The sequence below is a fragment of the Rhipicephalus sanguineus genome, chromosome 3 (assembly GCF_013339695.2).
Source record: "Rhipicephalus sanguineus isolate Rsan-2018 chromosome 3, BIME_Rsan_1.4, whole genome shotgun sequence".
In the NCBI taxonomy this organism is placed as follows: domain Eukaryota; kingdom Metazoa; phylum Arthropoda; class Arachnida; order Ixodida; family Ixodidae; genus Rhipicephalus; species Rhipicephalus sanguineus.
Window position 1 is genome coordinate 119,920,303 of NC_051178.1, and position 26,737 is coordinate 119,947,039.

General features: G+C 45.9%; 1 protein-coding gene across 2 annotated transcripts in view; it reads left to right on the forward strand.

Annotated features, from left to right (window-relative positions):
• LOC119387015 (cuticle protein 65) overlaps positions 1–26,737 on the forward strand; it is a 567,739-nt gene that overhangs the window by 293,475 nt on the left and 247,527 nt on the right. The gene's annotated exons all lie outside the window — the stretch shown is intronic.

The following is a 26,737-nucleotide window of genomic DNA, read 5'->3' on the forward strand; positions in this document are numbered from 1 at the left end:
CTTCGTATGTTTTGTTATAGCTGGCCGAGTGAGGTCCTTGGAATAATCACTACAAAAGAGCATTAACATTTAGGACAACTGTCGAAGTATAATCGGAGAAACGTAAATGGAGACGAGCGAACACGTAGGCCATTGTCCGGCTGCGCGCTAGGTGCGCGCATTAGTGTTTAAGATGGCTCCCGGGTTTCCGTGCCGTGATTATTCAAGTTCAACGTAACTCTCTCTAATCCCTAACAGACCATTTTGGTTCCGCTTGGCACGTTGCAATACAATGTTCACGGAACGACAGGAGCACAAGCACCGATGTCTGTGTTTATTCGTGTCGCCGTCGTAGCTTGTGGCCCCTGATCCTTGCACAGGATAAGGAACAGAAGTACGACGTGTGAGCTCAAAATTCGGCGTAGAAACAACGCCGATGATAAAATAAAAATAAGCCTGTTGCACATCTGGAAGCGTGGCATGGCGTAAGTTCGCTTCGGCGCGAGCCGCCGCCACTAGCGATACGCCTAAAGGGCGCTCGTTTTTGGTAACATTATTGTCAATTTGTTTTCTGGCGAGTATTTCAGAAGCATTACGACGAGCGCACGTGTCCAGGTAACGACCTGGCTTTAACGAACGTGGGCCGATTATTCACGACGCCCAGGCTGCCGCGCGAAAAAAAAAAAAGTGCGGTTGTCATAACGCTACCCCAGTTATCGTCACAAAGTTGACAAGCCTAGAAAGAACGTGCTCTCGACGAAACGTTAGAAACGCGTACCTACGCCAAAGAACACATGTCGTGCGGGCCTTTCTGTCATGTAGATTGAAAAGTGTTCATTCAATAATCTCGAAATTGCACGCACTAAGATGGAACATTTTCTAGCCGCAGGCATTGTAAATCATGTGCTGTAGCATAGAAATCAGAGAGGTTCATGAGAACAACTCTTGGCCAAACATTTTGTGTATTAATCGTCAGCCTTGACATTGGTTCTCTTTGGTGCAGATGATAAAGTGTGCCAGCACCCAAGCACAATCACAAGCTGGTGTGGTGACTTGGAGAAATGGCCATAAGTGCAGACACCACATGTAACAATATACTATTTGTCCGAGAAGAAGGCGTGCGACCTGAGAGAAGCGAAGTCATTTAAAAACATTGTGCACTTCGCATGCCTTGGCTGCCAGTCTTTCAGGCTTCCGTAGCTGTTGCCGCAGCCAAACACAGCGCAGTGGTAGCTTGTCGACCTGTTCTCGTCCGACATTTCGATTTGCGGCAGCACAATTGTTTCAGCGCGTCGAAAAATGGAAACACGCTGACCTCTCACGCACCACGCAGTGCAAAACTCGGGAATCCGCACACACCAGCGGCAGCGGTCGGCCGAGGTGGAGAGAGAGAAAGCGGTGAAAATACACCGGTTCGAGGCTACGCTCCTCCTCTCCGTGAAAACGGTCTATAGTGACCTGCTGTGCTACGAGAACAGAACAGACTGCAGCCCTTTGCCCCGTCTCTCTCTTTCTTTCTCTTCTCGTTCCGCAGCATGTTACTTGTTCAGTGTAAACCAACTACATCTACTCTGTTTAAAAAAATTCTACGGCAATCAAACACCACCCTGTAAAAGGAGCTTACACAAGCCATTTGTTTTCGGTAAGCACATAAGCGTCGTCCCTGCCCTCTGTGCCCGAACTCGGTGTGCCACTGGCGCTTATATGACCAGCGATCTCCTAGTCGCCGCAGCGAACTGGACATTTATTGTCCCATTAGGTCAAGCCAAGGACAGGGACAAAATAAGGATAGATATATTGGCCTGGCTGAGAATCTGGCTCACTGCTCCAGGTTCTGTGTAATAAATGTGACGTTCGTTGTGATTACACATGCACACAAGCGGCACGTGCGCCCCATCTGCAGTGACAGACAATGCAAGCACCGCGAAGCTATTAACGAAACTTCGTTCGACCTGTACATCTAAGACACACCGCGTAGCAATGGTTTCTTGGCTCGCAACACGAGGCTCGTGCATTGCTACGGGGCCGAAAGCGTTCTAAAGCTTCGACGCAGCTCAGTTAACGTTCCATCTAGCGTTAACCTTTTATTGTTTTTTTTCTCCGCTCTTTTGCCTTGCCTTATCGGAATGGTGGCATGCGAAGCTTGGCGTGTGCGCGCCTGACGTACTACCTTTCTTTCTTTCTTTCTTTCTTTCTTTCTTTCTTTCTTTCTTTCTTTCTTTCTTTCTTTCTTTCTTTCTTTCTTTCTTTCTTTCTTTCTTTCTTTCTTTCTTTCTTTCTTTCTTTCTTTCTTTCTTTCTTTCTTTCTTTCTTTCTTTCTTTCTTTCTTTCTTTCTTTCTTTCTTTCTTTCTTTCTTTCTTTCTTTCTTTCTTTCTTTCTTTCTTCACTAGCTTCCCCTCAGTTTATAAATGCTTTGCGAAGAAGCTTGTTTTCAAAACTACGTCGCTGGACGCTTGTACGCAATTTAGCGAACCAGGGTGATGCGTATACGTCTTTCAGAGAGAGAGAGAGAGAAGAAACAATTATTTATATCATGGCTTGGAGTGGTTAGGGTAGGTGGTGCCCCTCTTCCAGGGCCCACTGGCTATAGCGGCTCGCCGGGCTTGGTCAAGGGTCGCCAGTTGGCTTCCCATTTCCAGTTCCGCGAGCCGCGCCTCCCACGACCAATTCAGGGAATCGTTGTTACACAGAGGCGAGATGGCAGCCTCCGGACGTTGTGTACACTATGTTATGTGTTCCAATGTCGGTGTTGCTTCGCACCACGGACATTTGTTGATGTATATGGGAGGGTACATTCTGTGTAACCTGTGTAAATGTGGGTACGTGTTTGTTTGGAGGTGACGCCAGTCCCGTGCTTGTCTCCTGTTTAGGTTAGGATGAGGTGGAGCTTTAGTTCGCCTACCTAAGGAAGGTCTTTGCTGCTGTGTACCACTTGCTTAATTCTACAGTGTAATTAAAATTTCCGATCTTATTCGATGAACTTTACTGTATGTAAAACAACTTGTTACGCAGTGCTTTGAGTGACACGTGCGTTGAACTGCAAGGGTAACGCGCTCTTCAAAGGTTAGGAGTGCGTTCTGAAAAGTAGGAAAGGAAGGAAGAAATCAAGAGACAAGGCAGGGAGGTTAACCAGGTGCATGCCCAGTTGGCTGCACTACGCTGGGGGAATGGGAAAAGGGAGTATAAAAATGAGGGAGAGAGAGAGAGAGAGGGAAGGAAAGGTGGAAAAGATCAGTAAATGTCCTGACGCGTATGTAGTGGTAGCACTCTGCAGTAGTCAAAGGCGTTCACTTAGGCCCGTAGTCCTCAAAAAGCACAAAAGTGCTTTAACTGCCTTGTGAGCCGACGATCGATGCTCCAGCAGCATCTGCACGAAGAGCGGCCGATAGTCCAATGGTCGCAACGCGTCATTAAGTGTTCGTCTCTCAGAGGCAAATCGAGGGCAACGGCATAACAAATGGCTGATGCCTTCTTCGGCGCCGCAGACCTCGCGTGCCGCAATCTCGGCCACTCCAGTTAGCGTTGTGTATGCCTTCGTGAGGGCAACCCCCAACCAAAGTCGACAAAGAAGCGGAGCTTCACGTCGACGAAGTCCAGATGGTCTTCTCTCAAGGACCTACGCTGCAAGGCAGCTTCGCCACTTGGCACGTAGTCTTTGTCTGGCCGAGTGGAACACGCCAAGCATAAGGCATACCAGACTCCAAAAGGCTCCACCAAATAAACCCGATTCTGAAAAGTAATCGCGGCAACTCCATACAATCTATGCAGATGACATTACTCTCTGTGTAAGCACCGGCAGCGATGGGTTAATTGAACAACGGTTACAAGAAGCGATCGACACCGTAGAACAATACTTAGAAGGTATTGGTCTTACGTGCTCAGCCGAAAAATCTGAGCTCCTACTATATAGACCAACATTAAAAGGCCGACCTCCCAAGCACCACAACACACATACATACTCAGACATACAACTTACAACACAAGATGGACACTCCATACCCATTGTCGACAAGATACGGGTACTGGGGTTAATAATAGAGGCTAAAGGCACCAACGGGGAAACGGTTCGCAATCTCGAAGCAAAGGTGTCTCAAACGATGCGCTTAATCAAAAGAATCACCAACAGGCATAGTGGCATGACAGAAGCCAATGTCATAAGGCTTATTCACGCGTTTGTCATTAGCCAAATTACGTATGTGGCCGCGTACCATAGATGGTTCGCAGCAGAAAAAAATGAAGCTAAACAGCCTGGTCAGAAAAATCTACAAACAAGCGCTAGGACTCATGCAAAGCACAAGTACATAGAGGCTCCTAGAGCTAGGTCTACATAACACGCTTGAGGAACTGATAGAGGCGCAACGTATTGCACAGTACGAGCGCCTCTCTAAAACCAAGACTGGTCGATACATTCTAGAGAAACTTGGCATCACTTATCACACACAATATGGCACCAAATGCGATATTCCTCGAAACATACGGGCTGAGCTCACAGTACCACCGTTACCCAGAAACATGCACCCCGTACACCACGCAGGCAGAAGGCAAAGCAGTGCGAAAACCATGATAAAGAGCTTCGGAAAGAACAAAGAAGCGGTCTTCGTAGATGCCGCTCGTTACAAACAAAAACGCTGTTTTGTCGCAGCAGTGGTTAATCACAATAAACAATGCAGCACAAGTCTGACAATAAACACGACACTCATTGAAATGGCGGACGAGACAGCTATAGCTATGGCCATAGCCCAAACTGACGCCCATTATATAATTAGCGATTCACAGACGGCAGTTCGCAACTTTGCAAATGGCAGAATCTCCCCTGAGGCACTGCGTATTCTTAGAACAGGCAAAACAACCCAAGACGACAGATGTGTCTACATTCTATGGTTCCCAGCCCACACACCCGACCCAACGGGAGAGGTCAACCCTAACGAGGCTGCACACAACGTAGCTCGAGGACTCACTTTCCGGGCTATGACAAACGTTGGTCCCTCGTCAGAGTCTTCTGATGTGTGGGAGTGGGAGGACCGAATGACTACATTCAATGACATTACTAAACACTATAAACTGCAGAGGCGCGTTTACCCACCACCTCACCTTAAACTCAATAGGTCGCAGTCTGTCCAATGGCGACAGTTACAAACCAGGTCATATAAGAATCCCGCGCTACTACATGTTATATATCCAGATATATACACGACCGATCAGTGCAAAGATTGCGAACCACGAGCTACCTTAGAACATATCCTGTGGGAATGCCAGGGATTAATACACAGTGATAAGAACGCGGCCTCCACCGACAGCCTCCGCGCGCGTTGGCGGGCCGCGCTGCTCAGCTCAGCTCTGGACGATCAGCTCTGGGCAATCCAGCGGGCCGAGGAAGCCGCTAGGAGGCAAGACCTTCTAGCCGACACCTAGGCGGGAGCCCAGCCCACAAACACGTCGGATACGAAATAAAGTTTTTTCCATTCCATTCCAACTCTTAAAGCAGCTAGTTTAACCTAGAAAATGTATGCTAAAGCAAGATTTCCGTACTTCTGTGGAGAATAGACATGTAACTTATTACATCGTTACAGTACACAATTAAGAATAAAGAATCAAAGTGAAAGGAACTGCCGTTTATAATGCCTGCAGTCTTCCTAATACAATACTAAAATCGGTGGGCCCGCACATTCAATATAAAAGACAAGAATAAATATATGGTATTCTGCCTAATAAATCTCGTGCTTCAGTTGCATGCATATGGAAATCAAGAATTTCCCCACTACTTCGCCACTTGCAGCCCTCCGTAAAAATAAATCACGGTTTCACCTAAGGGCGAATCATTGAATGCGAGAGCAACAAATTGTAATGTTATATGAAATAAGGTTTGCAGCCAACGCTTTTAGATCCGATCTCGCTTAACTCTACAAAACATTGGTGTAAGAGAATTCGGCCGCTCTAGGGATAGAAGCGGTTTTCATGCAGTCTCTTCGCGTTGAGAGCACAGCACGTAGAAGGGCATACGAGCCGTTTGCTGAAGCCTTCCGAGATAGCGCGCGCGCCAGCGATCGCGATCGACAGCGACACAGCCCACCCCCCTCCCCCGGAGTCCCTTCATGCTCCTTTAAGACGGGCGGGATGTTTCCTCTCTACTTGAGGAGCAATCGAGGGTAGGCCTCGCACACGGGGTAAAGTATCGCATGCGCCCTCCATGCGACGGAGATTGGCTGGCTCGTTTCATCCCTGCTTGAGCCGCGTTCGAAGACAGCGCTCGTGCGCTTTTACTCGCGGGTAGAACATAAACCATGCGTGGGGCGATGTTATCGGTTTATACTTTATACGAAACATGACTATGACGGCGACGGCAAAAACCGTGCTCGTGTGATTGCTATCGCAATAAAATATTTTCAGCGTTACTCAAGCAGGCTTCTCCACATAGTGCAAAATACATGTCGTAAAATCAGCTGTTCATCTCAATAATTTTGAAAGGTTAGGAAACAGTAAACAACTGCAAAAATGTTATTTCTGTCCATAGGTCGGCAACCTCACTCGTGAGTCGACTCATCAGACTCGTCAGGCTCAGATCGAGCCGTGAGTCTGAGTCTGAGTGACACCAGGTGAGTGATATTCTGGTGAGTTTGAGTCCGAGTGAGTCCGGCTGAGAAAAATTTTAGTGAGTCTGGGTCCGAGTGAGCCCTAAGCGCAGAATATATTTCGTGAGTGAGTCTGAATGTGCTCCGCACTTCTTTGCCGACCTATGGTTCTATCTACAGAACCTTAGCATTAATATCAGCCTTATGTGGGTTAACGTTTATAATCCCGTCGACTCACACGTACTTCAAAGCACTTCCCCGCCACGGGGTGGTTTAGTGGTTATGGCACTCGACTGCTGACTCGGAGGTAGCGGTATCAAATCCCGGCCGCGGTGGCCGCATTTTCGATGGAGACGAAAATGTTTGAGGCCCATGTACTTAGATTTAGGTGCACGTTAAAGAACCCCAGCTCGTCGAAATTTCCGGAGCCCTCCACTACGGCGTCGCTCATATCATATCGTGGTTTTGGGACGTTAAATCCCAGATATTATTATTACTTCAAAGCACTAGTGTTCGTACGCCAGCTCAATATTTATTGTTCAGAGGTGTGAGGAGTTACGGATGGGGGGCAGGTGCCGTGACATCCCCCCCCCCCCCTACAGACTGCTTTCACAGGAAGCTCTTGATTAAAATATCTCGTGTGAGTTACCTCCTTCAATAAAAATGTCCTTACTGGATTGCAACCACTGATAAGTCATATTTGAAGGTACAAGATGAAAAGGCGCCAAGTAGAGCACCGATTATACGAGATATTTGTGTTAAAAAACATTGACACCATGGTTGAAAAAGCTAATTATACGCTAACGGACTCACAAGTCGATTCAGTCAGACTCAGACGGAGCCGTGAGTTTGAGTCCGAGTGAGAGTACGAGTCCGGCTGAGAAAATTTTCATTGTGTCTGAGTCCGGTTGAGTCCGGTTGAGGAAAATTTTGGGCGAGTGTAAGTCCGAGTGAGCTCTAAGGGCAAAATATAATTCAAGAGAGAGTCTGACTGAGCTCACATTTTTTTGCCGACCTATGGTTCTGAAAGACCTGTTCGAACTTCCGTTCGCTAAAATTTTTGCAAATGTCAACCGACATATCTTCGCACGCTAGCTTCTCTGCAGTATACTTGATTGCTAAGGTGAAGCAAGCTTCTGGTATGTTGTAGCAGCAGAGCTCGAGTTCCTGCCGTAAGCGGCGACTGCTCGAAACTCGGTGCAGCTGTGCAAAGCGATGTGGCAGCATAGTATAGCCATGTATAGTATAGTATAGCGAGGGGTGGGAGAGGGAAGTGAGGGTTAGGTGGAGTGGTATGAGGGTGGGGAGAATGGAAAGGAGGAGGAGGAGAAGGTAAAGCATAGCATAGCCATGTTCAGTAGATTACAGCAAGGCGTAAGAAAGAGAAGGGAGGGGGAGTTATGTGAGAGTGAGGAGGTGGGAAAGGAAGAGAGGAAAAGGGTAAAAGATAGCATAGCCATGTGTAGTGTAGAATAGCAAGGTGTGTGAAAGGAAAATGGGGGTGAGGAGGAGGGAAAGGAGGAAGAGAGAGGTTAAAGCATAGCTTAGCCTTGTATATATAGTATACCAAGGGTGTCCAGCAGTTGCAACACGCTTCAAGCTATCGGTGTTTGCATCTTGCTCAGCAGCACACGAACTGCACTAGGGTACTGACCATGCCGACGACTTGTCTATCTTCGCCCGTCAATTTATGAAGTAGAGACGAAGTGTCCCTTACTGTCGAAGTATGATGTCACTAGAACAGTATAGTATGGCAAGGCGGTGAGAAAGGGAAGTGAGGGTGAGGAGGAGGAAAAGTAGGAGGGGAAAGCCCCCAGCTAGTGGTTCGCGCCACTAGTGCGCAGCTGGCCCAGTTTTTTTTATTCCGTTTTTCTGTACAGGCTTAAAAATGAGAGAAATAAAGCTCTACATAAAATAGTGGACACATATAATGACACCTAAGCTACATCTTAATTTCAGAACAATTGAAAATTCCGCACTCTTCTCAGCTCTCTCGAGCCATGTTGGGTTCACAAGACTACATTTCATGCGGTTATGACAGCAATAAAACGAAATATTACTTTTCGGGGAACAAAGATGGATGTAAAACGGTAGACAACATGACAATTTCCCCTCTTAGAACTGAGCCTAACTGTACAAAATTAAGATAATTTATTTTTCTTTATCTTACTGAGGGCCAATGCGACCTTTCTAAAGAAAACAAGGTGTTAAAAGGTATTACAATAAAGAAGCGCATACGCCTCAGGCTCCTAAATGCGGGTGTTATATCAGAGGTATTACTTAAAATTCGGACAAGCATATGCGAGCCTCCCATATGCATGTCAAGTGAAGCGATCCTTATCTTCTTGCGTACAAACTCCCAAAGTAAGTAGCGGATATTCAGGCGAACGACCTGTGTTCCCGCACTTTTTGTCTGACCTGTCAGAAGTTTCTTTCTCTCTTTCTAGTAGAGGGCATCCTTGTACGATACAAAGGGGAAAACAGAAAAATAAATAAAGAACGAAACCACCTTTGAGGGAGCAGAAAACTGGACGCTAGTCTTGTTGACCTCCGTAGATTTTCTCTCCTTGCTTTCTCTCCCGCTTCTTTTTATCTCTCTTTCTCCCTTTTTCTTCAAAGTACAGCTTAGGCGAAATTATACGAAATGCCTAAGGTTTAAAGAAAGCACAAATGACGAAATAGGAGTCTGTTTGTGTCGTTCCACTGCTGAACTTCCGTCGCTTGCACTTAAGTCCCAAAGTTCTATGTCTCACTTCTCTCTCGCTCTCTCCTATCGCCCCCTCCACCCCCTTCCCCACACGCAGACACACACACACACACACGGCATCACGACGTTACGACGTTGGCAAGCTTATTGTGCACGTAGACAAGATGGGGCGTGATCTGCCTAATTCCGAGTTTATAATTGATGTCCGCAGTATAAGTGAACAAAGCGCCAAGCATATAGCTACGCAGTTTACCTCCACTGCACAGCAACATTGTTAAGCAGAAAAGTGGCAGTACAGAGTTGCGTTGGGGAGATCGAGGAGTCGCGTGAACGTCACAAGCTGCAGACTCATGACTGTCACAATAATCACGAGGCTTATTTCAACCGGATACTGAACTTATACCTGTCTGCTCATTACGGAAGGATGAACGAAACGTCTCTCCTAGCTTTAAACGCCTCTTCGCAACAATAAAAATGAGCGAAAAGCTCTGCCAATGGCGTAGAGTTTCACATTTCGCAACACATCCTAATGTCCGAGCAACACTCGAGGACCTTGGAAAGTTAACAGGCTGTTGCTTGCTTTTAACGCGCACGTGCGAGTCTGCGAGTGAAAGGACCCTCATCCCGAAAGCTCACCGTCACCTAAAGATCACCGTCACCACATGTTGTACCAAAAAAGAACGTCTCTCTTGCGGCTTCCATTCGAGTGCCCAAGGCTCTACACAGTCTTCACGCGGTTCGCGTAACTGGAGAGGCCTGTGACGTCTGGGTGGGCGCGCAATGAAAACAAAGGGGCCCCGTTCTTGGCGCCACAGCGCCTTACCCCATTCCGGCGACCGGTCACGTATGCGGCAGCCGTCGTCAGCTGGCCGCGATAACACACGCTGTCGTTGGCCCATATGGAGCGCGATCGTCGCCTTGTGCACTCCACGAATTTGCAGCGAGAGCACGTAGGTACCATATAGATGAAGCGCCAGTATACTATACTCAGATGGGTCCCGAAGAAGCGTTGGTCCAGCAGCAATGGCCGGATTAAAGAAATAGCCGGGCGCTTGTAGGACCCACCACAACAGCCCTGATCGACGTATTAAAATGCGCGCCGCGAGCCGGTTTCTTCGCCGTGAGTCTCTATAGTTTCCAAGTTCGCGGATTGTCATTATTAGTTGGTCCTATATAGCATGCGCCGGCGTGAAGTCATCAACTCGATTGTTTTTCTTCTTGTTTTTCTATTTCTTGCGCGAACTGCACATGACAGCAATGATGCAACCCCGGAGAGGCCGTTAGCTTTCGTAACCAGTACCCACTACTTACCACTGACCCTAAAATATCGCGAAATGGAGAATGCGGCAAAAAAAAAAGGCATGCTGCTCATATAGCTTCTCATGATCGTGCACGAAACGCCAAGCGCATGCGGCAAGCCAGTTAAGACGGCACGTGTCGCGCATACACTAAATCCAAGAGGGACTTTCTGTACCTTTTTGTGCCTTTCATGACAATTTTGTTCCCATCTGTACCTGTAATCAAAATTCGATGTCCTATCTGTGCCGTGCGCTACACAGCTTTCTAGGCATCCACCTGCACAGAATGGAATGGCTCATGTTTACTGTGCAGTTCAAATCTCTCACTACGTAGGTAATTTTCAGATAGTGACGTCAGCCTCCTAATTCGAAAATTTCTCAACTTATGCGGATGTTTTCAGATTATTTTAAGTATAGTTTCATTTTTTTATGAACTGCGCAAGCCTCTTAGTGCTTTGTTACAGATTTTCATGCCTTTCTTCAATCGTGCGATCTACTTCACAAAACTTGTGGCACGTGAAGACCTGCTGCGCTTTCGAAAATTTTTGTAAGCCAGTTTTAGTTCGTTCTGCAAAGAACAGTACTCAGTGCAAACATGTCTAAATAGTTACAGCGCAAAAAAAAAAAAACGCAGACAGAAGAGAGGACATAACAAAAGCGTGGTGGGATGAAGACGCTCCCAGCTAACGCGGAACTAATAGAAGCCAAAGAGATTGCAAGATTGTGTCCACCATGTGTAAGTGTGGCATCTGCTGCTTTGACTAAAAATAAAGAACTCGTGCTTTTGTCTCGCGCATTACAGTCACATATATTGTAGACATTTATTTTTGTTATGTTTTTTATTGGCAGTCACGGTATTCTATCAGCGCTTCGTCTGTCGTGTCCTCTCTTCTGTTAGCGTTTTTTCCGCGCTGTAACTATTTCGACATTTACAACCAACTCGACCAAAGAATCGCACTCCGTGCAAACAAATGCTCCATCCTCTCCTCTAAAACATGTCAATCAAAGTAAAATTACCTGTTACTTCCCTGAATATTCCGCCACTTTGCAAACCAATCTTTATTATACCTTTCCCTATAATTCACTGAACAGTGTAAACGTATGTACGTCTATCACGTCTCATAGTGAACGTTACGTCTTGCATTCGCATTAGCTAATAACATATGCAAGTGGTTGGGAAACGAGCGTCGCGAGTACACTTTCGTCGCAAATTGTAAGCATGAACGCGACAGTTGCACCATTTAAACCCCGCCTTGACTTTTTTTTACTCTTTCTAAGGATGGGTGGGCACGGGGGGGTGGGGGATACGGAGTTGGGGAGGGTTGTAAACTAGCGACGTGAACAATTTTAAGAAGTGTGGCGCAAGCAGCAGTTCATTAACGATTTCACGAGAAACTGATTATCCTAGGTATGCGTCCGTACAGGTTCGATACACAAGACAACGTAAGACACGAGTTGTCATTGCAGAAGTACTTGATTTCTTTTTGTTTGTTTCTTTCGTCTGTGTTTGTCACCATGACGTAAATATGCTGCTCTTTCTTGTTGGTTTGTTTTTTACTCGCTTCATTTTTTTTTCTGCCTAAGCTGTAATATACTGACTAATGCAGAGCGTCGCGTTAGTTTTTTACTCTAATATACTAGTTTTTTATTATTATTAAGTTCTGTTAGAAGCCATTGCATGTGCTTGTCGTCTTCCTGTTTGTTTTGGGAGCGTCGTACTTTCTCCAGCACTGTCAAAAAACAAAAAGAAAGAAAGCAAACCCCATATGTAAATTACTTCCACAAGACTGTTTCACACACACACACACACACACACACACACACACACACACACACACACAACACACACACACACACACACACACACACACACACACACACGCACGCACGCACGCACGCACGCGCGCGCGCGCACGCACACACACACACACACACACACACACACACACACACACACACACACACACACAGAGAGAGAGAGAGAGAGAGACAGCTGCGACAATATACTCTAAATGAAAAGGGTGATTTTCTACGGAGTCCCGTACTTGAGCGTCGTCGAGCTCCCTAACTTCAATCTAAGTGGACGTAGTGCATTTGAGGGCAGAGCTGATTTATCACGAATAGTTCAGAATACCCGTTACAAAAGGAGTCCTCAGTACTCCTGTTGTTCTTGGTGCACGTTTGCCATAATATGCATACTGCCTAACTCAACCATTACGCAGTTTGTGCAAAACTGCTGTTTACAGGAAATTTAAAGAGCCGCCCGCTACCGTGAAACTGCCTCTTATATGTAGACAGTCACTCGAATTCCCCCTTCTCTGATGCGTCACACATACAATTACATTCGGTCCAGCCGTTTTCTGGTAAAAACTTTTGTGCCTTTTATGTCCTAATTATCTATACGTTATGTTATCTGAGTGGGCGGCGCTGAAGTTAGCCTCTACAGCTAAGACTTTCTGCGTTGTGAACATACCCTAGCCTTAGCAGGTTCTGAAACTGCGTAGTGGCTATTATTAAGCTGCTTGCGTGTCTGGCACACCTCGTCTCACTGTGTTCAGTATTCTGTTTTTTTTTATTCTAATATAGGTAGACTATCGTTGTGCCACAACACATGTGCCTTTATAGTATTGCATGGTCTTGGTTCTCGCTTTTTTTCTTTTTCTTTGGTTTGATACTTATGCAAACAAAAAGGAGCACCACTTCTGGGCTTCACCAGAGCGTTGAAGGCAACAAACCCTGCTTTTTCCTTTCGTAAGAAACCGCGTCATATATTTTAACTAATAATGTCAGTCACCACCGTAGTCAACACGTTTCCACGCCGGTCAACGTGTCCGAATGCTCCCGACAATTTTGCAACCGCCCTTTCACGTTTTCACATCCTCTGAAGTTTAAAACCGAGCTCACGCAACCAACACACACAAAAAAAGAGGAAAGAACAGTATAAACGTTTGACCTATCCGAAAGTTACGGCGAAGTTTAATAAATCGCAGGGGAGACGTTGTCACATGCCGTGACAAATGGGGCACTCATCGGTTTTGCGGCGCCCCGAGGCATTCACTCACCTCGACCTTTGCCACATTCGACTACACCTCCTCCTTCTCCTCTTGCATTAGGAGGCGGCCGACGGCGGCAGAGGGCGCAGCGGACGCAATCCCAGTCCCCTTCTCTCTGCCACGGAGGCGTACTACGTGTCTGCAGCCCTCTACGCGCTGGACCTAAAAAAAAATTGTTAGCGCATAATTGAAGCTACCGCCTTCAACTGTTCATGTCGTCTGCACGTGACGCAACTTTTTTTCTCAATGCGCTTTCTCAAACAAAAAAAAGAAAGAATTAAAAATAGGAGCGGACAAGAGCCAGGGTTCGTGGGAGAGTGATTTCCTTCCCGTCTACTTGAAAGCTTTCCGTGCCGTTTTTCGCCGCAGCACTGTGCGTGACCCAGTTCGCCCCCTTCGGTATTTCGCTGTAATGCCCTATTCCTTTCCTTCTTTCATTCTTTCCCTCGCATCTACATTTTTTTAAAAATATCTATTGCCAGCACTTCAAAGCGCTTCTCCTACGTCTTTTTCTCTCGCTTCTTTCTCCACCACTCTCTCTTCCTCTCATTCAGTCGCGCTGCACTTGCGGAGATCTGGAAAATTTGTCGAACGAAATTTCGACATCGCCGATTGTCGAATGGTGCCGAACTTCGTGGCGCAATGCCTCCTTTCCCATCTGGTGTACAGCGATGGCGCACGGTCTTGCGCCGCGCAGGGGGCTCTCTCGCGCCAAATGACGCGCGCAATCTCTGGTGCAGCTGGTTCTGCGTGTGTGTGCGGCGAATTGAAATTCGGTGCGGTTGCTGGTATTCGTATGTTTCCTCTCGTTTCGATTATATTTCTTTGCATTCTCACACGAGGCTATAGACGGGACAACGGCCGAGGCGAAACAAGAGCCAGATAAAGAAAACGGGGGGCGAGGAAATGTCTGCGTTATGTGTGGAGCGTGAATTGAAGGAGAGAATGCTCTCTAACGTTACAGCGCGGGGTGAAAAAGGGCTATAGGGACATAAATATATATAGGGGGCCACAACTTGATATGACAGATCTCTCTTGAGTTTTCGCCGAGCGGAAAACGAGATAACAAATTGCGTTGCCATTGAAACGAAGCGCACGCGCAGGCTCGCGCGGGTCGGCGTGACCAACAAGCGTGGTCGATAACTTGTTTAAGCTTTCTCCTGTGCCTTTGCTGTTACTATGTTGTTCCTTTATATATTTAAATTGAATCGATAAGTGAACTATACCGTTCTTTGTCGAAAGAAATATAAATAAATGAGATAGAAATGCAAAGGACGTTCCGCTATATTGAATGGTGGCTTTTATAGCAGCGTTGAGATAGGGCGACCTCAAACGCTAATTTTTGTTTCTTTGAGCAAGCACTAACTGTTCGCGTGCGCCGCCGAAGAGCCTCATTTTGGGCTTCAAAGAATGTCCTGCATTTTTGGGGGGAGGGGTTCTCAATTTATTCGTTGTGTTCAAAATTTTGGCATATCCGCAATAATGAAAAGGAAAAAAAGAAACCTGCGATCAAACGAAGAGGCTCGTCTGGAAGATAGTGACATACTTGGTTGTTATTAATGCATTTCATCTTTGTTTTATCTCAATGACAGAGTGTATATTTAGGCGACTGTTGACTATGTTCTCTTGAGCGTTATGCTATGCTTTTCCGTGATAATTCATCTGGATAGCGTATGTGCCAACTGCTGACTTCAGAACTTCCTATAAAGAGACGTTGCTCTTTGTATTTTAGAGGTCATGTTGGAGCGCCGTTGTCTTATTCAAGTTGTATATTGTACGTGCTGCGTGTTTGTTATATTCTGGTGTTACTGCGAGAACGCTGTTTTATATGTAAATTTTGGACCGTGTATAATCTATGCTCGACCACTCTGAAGGCTGAGGAGTAGCCTACACTTTACCTATGCGTCGACATCTCCTTATATCATGTAATAAAAAAATGAAGACGCTGCTGCAATGCCCAGCCCAGGATATGATCTGTGACGCTATGGCGCACCTAGCAAACATGATGAGTTTCATGGTTTAGACTTGTATTCTTTCACCGTGTACACTGAGTGTGTAGAGGTGAGAGGCCGAGGGGTTTTGAAGAAGAAAAATGTTTTATGCTACCATACACTGCACGCATGGGGAGGGGGAGGTAGAGAGGTATGATGGTAATGAGAGAGAGAGAGAGAAAGCACAAAACACAGGCATCACCTAGCGACCTATACAACTTATTATATATGGCGCCTTCCGCATAACGTATCTTCAGTGCTTTGAAATGTATCTTACTTATACTTGGTGCCAACGATTTAAAGGCGTAAAGAGAGCTTAAATACGGATCTAAAGGCGTAAAGGGAGACCTTAAATACGAAATTCATAAAAACATTTTAAATTATAGTCCACAATATTACGAGGCAAAACAGCATTCTGATTACTATGCACGCCGCAAGGGAAAGCTCGGGTCAAATGTTGACCACGTGGAGTTTTTTGACGTGCACCTTAAGTCATACTGGCAATGTGTTTTCGATATTTATCCCCATCTAACTGCTCCCGCAGCGACCAGGATTAAACCCGAAACCTGCAGCTCTGCCCCAGAACACTGTATTTTTATTTATTTATTTATTTAATTTTACATACTGCAGCCTCAATTATTGCAGGAGTGGGAAAAGAAGAAAACAACAACAGGAAATCAGCATTCATGAACAGGCTTCAGAATTTCTTTAGGTGGTAAGCAACGGACACTTCCGGGCAGCAATTCCAGGCTTCTATAGTGGAAGGAAAAAAAGCTATATTTGAACATGTCAGTGCGGGTAAAAAAAGATTACAATGTTAAGGGCGTGGTCGCTCCGCGTAGATAAAGGTCTGGAGAACTTAAGATAACTGTCTCGAGTGTCGAGGTCGGGAGAATTGATTAGACTGTAAAGAAATTTCAGGCATTCAACATGGCGACGCTTTGCCAGTGTTGTGAGACCTAGCTGGGGAAGCAAATTCGACTGAGAAAAATCTCCGTCATATCTTTTGCATACAAAATGCACAGCGCCTTTTTGAACGGATTCTAATTTTTATATGGATTCTATGCAGTGGGTTAATGCTTAAACAAAAAAAGAAAAAGAGAAAGAAAATCACTTGACTATTTTTTATCAGTCCTGACTTGCCACGTATAAGACTCTATTTAGAGAGACACGTGAACTCTCTTTGGAGATCCTTACACTCTCTTAGGAGAGCCGTGGGACCCAAACAAGAGTTAACGTGCCTGTTTAAAGAGAGTCATATACGTGACAAGTCACAACTCCCCGGAAGGAGTCACACATACTCTTTTTTATTTATTGTGCGACTGAGGAACATCCTTTTTAGGCAACATATTCGAATAAACATATATATAGGAACACAAACGAAGATTCTTTGATTTTTTACAATAAAAACGTTTTTCTGTCTACATGTTTCGGGGATCAGTGTGCGTAATATCGGGGAAATATTTAGGTACAACTTTCTAACTGTATTACGGGGTATCCATGACTCATTTAGCGTATGCGTTCCCGCTTGTCTATACTTATGAAACAACAACATGCTCTAATTCCATATTTTCCACGCATTCATTCTTCTCTTGGATGACTGTGTACCCTTTCGGAAACCTTCTATAGGTAAATATTTACTTTTGGTCCAGTAAATGTGCGCGGAGGACACGCGGAAATTCATTAATGGAACGCCTGAACGCACCTCATCTGATCTAAAAAAAAAAAAAGAAACACGGCAGATCAAAAATTGATGTGGCGTCTTGGTCGAAAATTGATGACGGCTGTACCTGGTCGTACATTTTCGTGTATGCGTAAGAAGGGAGACCGTGTGTCCTTCGTAAGGATCGTTACTCATGCGTGTGTGCGTGTGTGCGTGTGCGTGCGCGTTCGTGGGTGTGCGTGGGTGTGCGCGTGTGTGTGCAATTTTTTTCTGTTGTCACGTGATTGTGATGATGAAGAAGTAAGAAGTGATGAAGGTAAAGCCGCAACACTTTATGGGACGAACTTGTCTGAACATTAACTAACATGCATTTACTGTAAACACGCACAACACAGCAATAGCTGTGAGTGCGCTCGTCGAATAATCTGATCGTTGGTGCAACTCGTCGGCTTTTGTACATGCAGGATCGAAGATTCCAGCGTTATATAATGATGAAATACGCTGTACGAACCAGTTAGTCCTGGCCGAGAGCACAGCATCTTTAGCAAACTCTTTGAAACCGCACAACAATGTCATTACGTCAGCTTCGCTTTATTGAAAAAGTTTCTTCAACAACATCTTGATACCATCCGCTTCCCCGATCTGGGTTTTCAGCAAAGGATTTAGTCCTCTGCGCTGCCGATCCTGTCGGTGCGACGCATAGGCCGACGCGGTTGTTTCCTGCGGGACCTGGCTGAGCTACACGCGTGAAACACTCGTTGTGCCAACGCATTGTTCGACAAACGGCCTCGTCGTCGAAGCTAATCCCTCTGCGAAATTGCGACGCTGGCGGCGGAGCTGAGAAAGAGATTACGAAGGACCGTGGCGCGCCTCTCGTGGTAATGCCGCTGCCCCGTGCGGCCACCTCCTCATACCTCGTTATAAATGTGTGAAATGCAAGCCTATCTCAGAACTTCCACGAAGCGGGTCGGCGGTACGGAACGGGGGCGAAGGCAGAGTCCGATTGGAAACTCGACAACTCTGCGGGTGGGAATATAATTCCGCCGTTACGAACCGCGACGTACAAGCTGCAGCTAACGGGAGTTCCTTCGGGACTTAGAGGAGATTGACCTTCAAATGATATATTCAGAAAAAAAAATTCAGGAGGCCTTACCCTTTCGGGAAAATGGGAGCAAGCGAAGCTTGGCGTGGGCGTGCCTGACATGCTACCTTTCTTTCTTTCTTTCTTTCTTTCTTTCTTTCTTTCTTTCTTTCTTTCTTTCTTTCTTTCTTTCTTTCTTTCTTTCTTTCTTTCTTTCTTTCTTTCTTTCTTTCTTTCTTTCTTTCTTTCTTTCTTTCTTTCTTTCTTTCTTTCTTTCTTTCTTCCTTTCTTCCTTTCTTCCTTTCTTTCTTCCTTTCTTTCTTTCTTTCTTTCTTTCTCTCGCATGGCGCAATGCTCCCTCACAACGTTTTCCTTCCTCCATGCCGGGAATGTGACCTTCATCCACGTGCTTAACAGCGCTACACTTCTGTTGCTACAGGCAACAACAACGGTCATGCGTTCATGTCCAGGAACCAGTGAAATGTGGCAATGTGAAATGACAAGTCACTTTGATAAAAGATCAGACAGCCATATCGGAAACGGCCGATCGCCCACAAGCCCACGATTGAGAGAGCATCAGTTACTGGAAGATTCCACATACAAATACGTAGGTGACCTTCGTACCTGCGAGGGCCGCATTTCTGTAGGCTTGCCGGGTATAACGCGCACTATGCCGCCTCCGCCATCTGCGCCACCGGAATCTGTAGCTCAAAGCAAGCTTCACTTGAAAAATTCTTCCACGAAGTTCGATTCTATGGGTGAAACTTCTCACACACGACGACTGCTGTCGCAACGATAATGCCTCTACGTTCCGATGGCGCATTCTTCTTTTTTTTTTTTTCACACGTATACGCGCTCCTCGAATGATGGCCCGGCCGCTGAACCTGTTACAATTTAATGAAAGAGAGGGACGAGAAATGACGTAGGCGATGTCGTCTCACGCATGCAAACTTGTGATGCAGAACTATCGATTGTACTATCGATATTTAGTCACTATCGAACTATAGATAGAAAAGAAAACTATCGATAGCGCTATCAATAATAAGCTGCATAGTACTACCCATAAGATCAAATGAACCACGCGAGCTCACTGCAGCATAAACCTGGTTCCCCAATGTGTATAACAGGAGGAGCAGGCTGAAGAGAATGAAAGTTGACATGCTTACGCTCCTTCACCGGAATTCTTGGCTGACACATGACAATTAAGTTCAATTATTCAGGTGTGCAGGAAACGAGATCGTTACACTTGACGTTACTGTGCGGCTTCAAACTTATATTGCATTTTGTGATTTCAAAATACACATATCAGGAACTAGGTTTGTCCATTGTAAGGTTTTAAATGGTTACTTTTGAATGTGAATTTACTGATGGGCATATTCCTGCATTTTCACTGCTGAAATAATTTTTATTTTGCCAAAATATTGCTCATAAATTAAGTAAACTGAGTATTGCTGATAGTGGGCTATCGCAAATGCTTTTTGACAATACTGCCGGCCAGCAACAGCACAATTATTCACAGCACTATTGATAGTAATCTTGGTGGTAATACCACCAACGGTACTATCGACTGCACTATCGATAATACTATCGATAGCTTAACGATAGTCGTACTATCGATAGTTTCTTTACACGAACGATTGTTACAAAAACCTATCGATGCTATCGATAGTCGATTTGTTGCTAACAACTCTATTGATAGCAAGGTGTGTGACCGGGCTAGTTGGTATTCCATATTGGCGTGAACAGCGCGTGTAATACACAAGGACGAAGAAACGACGAGGACTAGCGCTGACTTCCAACTGAAATTTATTAACACAAACATAGAAAAACGAGAACAAGTAGGCACACGTGATCAACGCTCATTTGAATTGCGCATGACGGCAGGCATGGAGAGGGAACCAAGAACCAAGAAGAATTAATAAGGAAAAACCACAAAACCGCGAAAAGACCGGAGTATGTCTAGGTTATCTGGCCGGATGAACTTTCTATGTTTGCGTTAATAAATTTCAGTTGGAAGTCAGCGCTAGTCCTCGTCGTTTCTTCGTCCTTGTGTATTACACGCGCTGTTCACGTCTATTGATAGTCCTGCAGAGCTTTCGCCGACCGGGCCTTAGGTCTCCCACGTCGATCGATAGTCGATCTGCCGATAGTTTTCCATCACTAACGCAAACACGCGTGTCAAAGGAGCACAAGCCGTTCCATACCCGATTCATTGATACGACGGCATAAGTGACTTGATTATGCTAATATCTCGTTGTTATGTCGTGCATATTCTGAAACATATATCTAGTTAAGCGACCATGGCCACAACAGAGGCCCGGACTCGCATTTGCTTTCGTATAAGTTAACTCGTTCTCTTGACAGGTATACATTTGTTAGTATGTCCGCGATCGAGATTGCCTGATATGTGCGTTTACGACCAACGTCTGTTGCAAATACAGACACAGATTTTTACGCATACGCATAGAAGGTAAAAGAAACCATACGCACTCAAGAGAAGGAATAAACATGCTTACTGGTGATGTAGAAATGGATATGGGCCGGGCACGTAGCATGTCGGCAGGATAACCGGTGGTCATTAAGGGTAACTGACTGGATTCCAAGAGATGGCAAACGCGTGAGGGGTAGACAGAAAATTAGGTGGGTAGATGAGATTAAGAAGTTTGTAGGTATAACGTGGCAGCAGGAAGCACAGGACCGTGTTGATTGGCGGAACATGGGAGAGGCCTTTGCCCTGAAGTGGGCGTAGACAGGCCGATGATGATGATGACTGGTGACGTGGTCTGCCCGGCAATACCGTCTACAACGAAAGGCGGGGGAACAAATACTGACAATGTGTTTGCTGCGCAAACGTTTCAGTCAATAGGAAATCGACTAAACTTATGAAAGATGAATTCCGAACGAAACTTGATATATCATTTCTGAATCGCTCCGAACGCAAATAACCAGTTGTACCTGCCCTCCCTCCAGCGTATGTGAATACCTGTACCTTTTTTTTTTTCAAATCATCCCACGTTTCCTCCGAAAAGATAACGCTTTGCCGCGGCCGCTCACGACAGCAGGATGTTTTCAAAGCCGGTTTCTTTGCTTCCACGCCACTTCTTCGTGCATTCAGTTCGTGCTAAGTAATGTTTTAAATTCTGCAGTAACGTCAACGTGATAAAAAGAACCTCGACATGAAGTCTTTCGTAACCTTTTACCATTACTTCTCATGTGTGGCAGCATTTATTATAACGTAATGCCTTTCGGCCGCTGTCGCCTTAGCAAAGAACGGTGTACGCACCTCCTGCTTTCAGACGATAAGGGATTACCATACAGGCGCATAAAAGCGACATAAGGAAATAAGATCAAAGGGAAAAAAAAGAATATCTGTGCTATGCGTTAAGCTGTGCTACGTATTTCGAAAAAATAAATGCTACCAAGCTTTCGGTTAAACATAACTTCTGTTTCACTTCCCTTAAAAAAAAACATGTTCTTTTTTTAAATTGTAGCTCAAGAAACTACTGATACATCAATGCACCTCGTCGCAGTGCCATGTTTAGAATTCATTACAAGTGGATACGACTTTTCAAGCCAACGACTACGATCCAAAGTTGCAATATGCGGTGAAAGAAATGCTGAAGAGAAAAAGAGCGAGACTTAGTCATTTCGTGGGCTTTTTCATTCCATTCCGTATGGAAACGATGTCGTGTCGAGTTGTTCTACATGCCGGGGATGATTTTCGAAAATTTTGTTCAATCTACAAAAAGTTCATTACGAGCCACATAATCATAAGATTTGTTACTGATACAGAGTTTAATGAGGACAAAACTAATATTTTCTATTTTGGTGACGCATTGATGTCCTGCACCGTCGGGAAACAAGATGACTAATAGCAACTGTGGCCCGAATCGTATAGACGTGGCGAGCCCATGAAACGCGCGGCGGGCGCGAACGAGCTTATTGCATTACCATCAACAATGCGACGGCGATGCGCCGCAGGCTGAGCCAACCCTTGCCGTCTCGCCGGGGAAAACCAATATGGAGCCTCCGTCATTGATTCCGCACCCGTCTGACTCATTCGTTCTACGGCTTGCCACGCGCTTGAAGCGCGTGAGAATACGTGAACCGTCATCCGAAAAGAAGGGTCGAGTGCAGGGCATAGGCTTGCCCAGAATTCTTTCTCCATTAGGGGAGGGGGGTGCAAGTGTCACCCTTGCCCCTTCCTGTGCGCATGCGTATGGTGGTGAGTGTGTAACGTGTTTGTAAGTGAAGCACAACGTTGAGTAGAGACGTGCCTCCTATGGTTAACCGCATGGCAGAGGCGTAGGCGAAGGAAGCCGACATACAGGCTGACTTTCCCATTCCTCCGGTGAGGTTAGGATTACGTATGACACACATGAGCCAAGCGACGAGAGCACAAAACGACGACAAAGAAGTGCCGTGAGACGAACGAGCAATGACCTTATTTGGTATGCAAAAGCAAAGTGTACTACGCGTGGATAGATGGAGAGCCCTGAAACAGAATTCCTACAAGTGGCCACAATTTAAATAATAAAGTACAAGACTGAAAGACTGGGATGCGGTGCCTCGCTGGTTACGCGGTCGCCCTCATTCCGTGCTTCTGTTTTTTTTTTTTTTTCTCGCGCGCACACCACCGTATTCGAAGGGTTCGGCCAGGGACCAAATTACCTAGCCACTGGCCAACTTCCCTATATCCTGACAATTGTTATAGCACGAACTCAGGACAAGGACAAAAGGTACACGAAGACGTGTCCTTCCTTGTCCTGAGTTTGCGCTATAACAATTGTCATGAGCTACCAACTAGCCCAAGCCGCCATCCATATATATCCGTTGAGGGTCTCGCACAGCTGTCTGCAGTCCGCAAACTCGCCATCAATAGTCATTGGTAAGAGCATTTTAAATATTTGGAAACGGGATTTGACTAAGTGGTTAATATTAATAAGAAAAAGCGACTTAATGCAATTATACTTTTTTTGTGTGATTTACAGAGATACCATTTGGCGTCTCGACTTAGGAAACGGAGTAGTGTATACGTGTGTATACGTGACAACCACAGAGTGGAAATGTTTGTCGCCACATAAAGAACGAACGACCGACCTGCATCATGTGAAAATCTATATTTTAGAGTACTTGGTACGGTCACACACTAACTAGGGACGAAGAAACCTCATGTCCTACCTTAAGAGAAAAAAAAAAGAAAAAGACCAACTTAGCATCAGCGTTTTCTTCCTTCCTGCTAATCTAGCCGGCTATAGACGCCACATAGACTAACGAGAGTTCTATATGAAGGCTAGCAAACTGGACAAGGTCTAGTAAACCTGTCGGCTTTTTATTCATTCTGTTTCTTTCTTCCTCTGGCTCTAAAGTGATTCACAGATAGTTACGCCTACCACGCCATTCAAATAAAAAAATAATAAAAGATGGAATGTGGCATGGTAGAGTGTCATCACGTCTTTCGCCACTTTCGTGAAAGCATACAGCCGGTACATTTAATCGACAAATGCATTAGCTGTAATAACAACTGATGTGGCTTTTCACTGCCGCGTGGCACTAATGCACTAATGCACGCGTATAGGTGAATACAGCATTGACTTGAAGGGAACAACATATGTACGAAAAGTAGTGATCTAATTACGCCGCATGACGGACGCGACACTCCATCGAAACAGTGTTCGCCTCCAAAAATAACGCGTGACCGAAGTATAATCCGCGAACTACAGACCCCCACAGCGTTAAAGCACCCCGCACTGGTTAAGCGATATGTATTATGCACGGCGTTTTGGAGCAGTCGGTTAATCCTATAACTTCCAGTTAAATTCAGTAGATACCCGAAACACATAGCGTATATAGTCTCTGAATACCCTCGCCATGGTATTCTGGTGGTTATGGTGCTCGACTGCTGACCCCAAGGCGACGGGATCGAATCACGTCCGCGGCGGCGGTATTTTCGATGGAGGCCAAAAAATGTTTGAGACCCGTGCACTTAGATTTAGGTGCACGTTAAAGAACCCCAGGTGGTCGAAATTCCCGGAGCCCTCCACTACGGCGTCCCCGATAATCACAGCAACATTTAATATATTATAGCCTCTGAATATCGTCAAGCGTTTTGGCGTTCGTGAAATGTTAATTTCCTGCCGATTCCGCAGTTTCCCACTTCTGCACCTGCTTCAGCAAGCACATTTCGTGCACACAGAAACTTCTGGCGCGAGTATTAATTTTTGCAAGTTGAAAACCGCGTGCATAATAACGAGGCCTTTTGCCTCGGAATGGTAAATTACCACCAGTGTAAATGCTGCGAGGTTTGCTGTTCCTGCATATATTATCACGCAGCAGCAATAAGAGGTCATCAACCTCTTTCAGAACTCCTCTTAATCTCTGCGCACGATCGGTCATGCTGCCGCGTCGAGTCTACCGTTGCAAAGATATTAATTTAATATTCGGATCAATGTAAGGTGCAGAATACATGCATGTTTAGAAGGATCGAGCATGAAAAACAACTTTTAAAGGGAAATGAAGTATTCGTTCGTCAATAAAAGGGGGGTCAGTGCGTCATTGAGTTGTAGTACGGCGATGACATTGTATGAAATCAGCGATCGTTTTTCTCATTGTCAATGCTTCAGTGAAATCCTGCCTTTAGGAGACGAATACCATTTTGAATCACGGTTGACGCGATACAAATACAACGGCAACATCCACTTTCACGCTTCTATAAAAGAGAGAAAGAATAGTATAGTAGTTCAACAACCTCAATATGAAAGAAAAAAAAGAACAAAGCGGGGAACTTGGTATAAATGATATCGTTCCAATCCCAGCAAAAACAATAACATGGCAGCGCATGCACTGCGCATTTCCCCGTGAGCGCCGGACGGCAAGGAAGATAAATCAGCGCAAAACGTATACCTACCGGAACTCCGCAAGCGAGGCAATCTTCAATGCCCCTCGGTTGGTTTGCTGGCACCAAAGACCACTCGAAGTCTCGTGGTGTCACGTCCAGCCTGACCGATTGAGCCTGTCTGACGGCAGGCGCTCGGCACACGAAGCAGCGTCAACAGGCCATCGCCCGCTTAATGAAGCCATCTTACCGGCATTGCCGGCAATATGTGAGCAAGTGCGTCCAGTCTATACAAGACAGTGCTGTATATTTGACCCTTCAACTCTTTTCCTCTCGCAACCCACGAGAGGGCGCGAGAGTTCGGCAATGCGCCTGTGGCTCACGAAGATCGAGAGCCCTTGGCGTGCAGCTTCTGTGTTCCCTTTGTTCTTGCATTTATATCCCTGCAGGCTCGCGGCGTCTCCTTCTCCACGGCGTTGTCACGAACCTCGCTCATCTACGCGGCACTGGTACTCTATAGCCTCCTTTTGTTTTCTCCCAGAACAAAAGGCTTTCCCGCCTTGCATGCGTACCTTCCTTCTCTCGCTCCGCGACGCCAAGGAGGCCTCGGTAAGACGAGAGATGACGACACATGCCAAGAAGCGATGCGCGAGGGAGCTACTGCTGCGGCTCATGCTTCAAAAAGCGCATAGCACCTTCGAAAGACTGGAGAATGCGAAGCACGTGCCGGCCATGACGCAAAGCCCTGTCAGACTCTGAAGACCGTGGCTCCCAAGAGAGAGCTGTTAGATGACGCCTTCATGGCATATTTTGCGAACTACGGGTATAGACCAGAATTTCCAGCGCTCGTAGGGGTCCGCCATGTTTGGCCGACCGAGGCGCCGCGGTGCGAGCATTTGCTTGGGGGCTGCTGAAACGCGCTAGCGTACAGCGCGGTGCACCACGTTTGTGGCTCTCAGTAGCGGGCAATGGCAGATTCGCGAGCGCTGCAGCCGCTCAGTCTTCTCTGAATGTCGGAACGTGCATCTTCTTTCATACGACTACATTTTCGAACAGTGGAATTGTGCCAGGAAGCTTGCCAAACATCGCGAGAACGTTCAGCAACATCGTCACGAAAGTTTGAATAGTTGCAACGCCGTGCAGTTGTCCAGTCTCTTTTTTCTTTTATAACTGTATCATATCAAGAAACGTTTTAAACTTACGCATTTGCGTATGATAACGGCTACATGAAGCCTAGTAAGCTGTATCTTCTTTTTTTTTTTCTGACAGACAACAGCGACAGATATTTTCGTGCCGCGCTACCGTCCGACTTTGTGCTGCACGATGGCCGTTTTGTGCTCTTTCACAAAATGCAACGGGATGAATTTAATTAGGCGATTATTTCAGTTTTGAACGCAGAACGCTGTATCGGAGGTTACGTTTGAATCCGATAGTGATTGAGTTCGATCCTGACCAAAGGCAGCGCACACGCGCGCACTTTCTGTCGCGACGTGCCTCGTTCAGGATATACTTAACTGCAATTGAAGGATCGCCCCTGCAATGACAAGATCCCTGTCACAC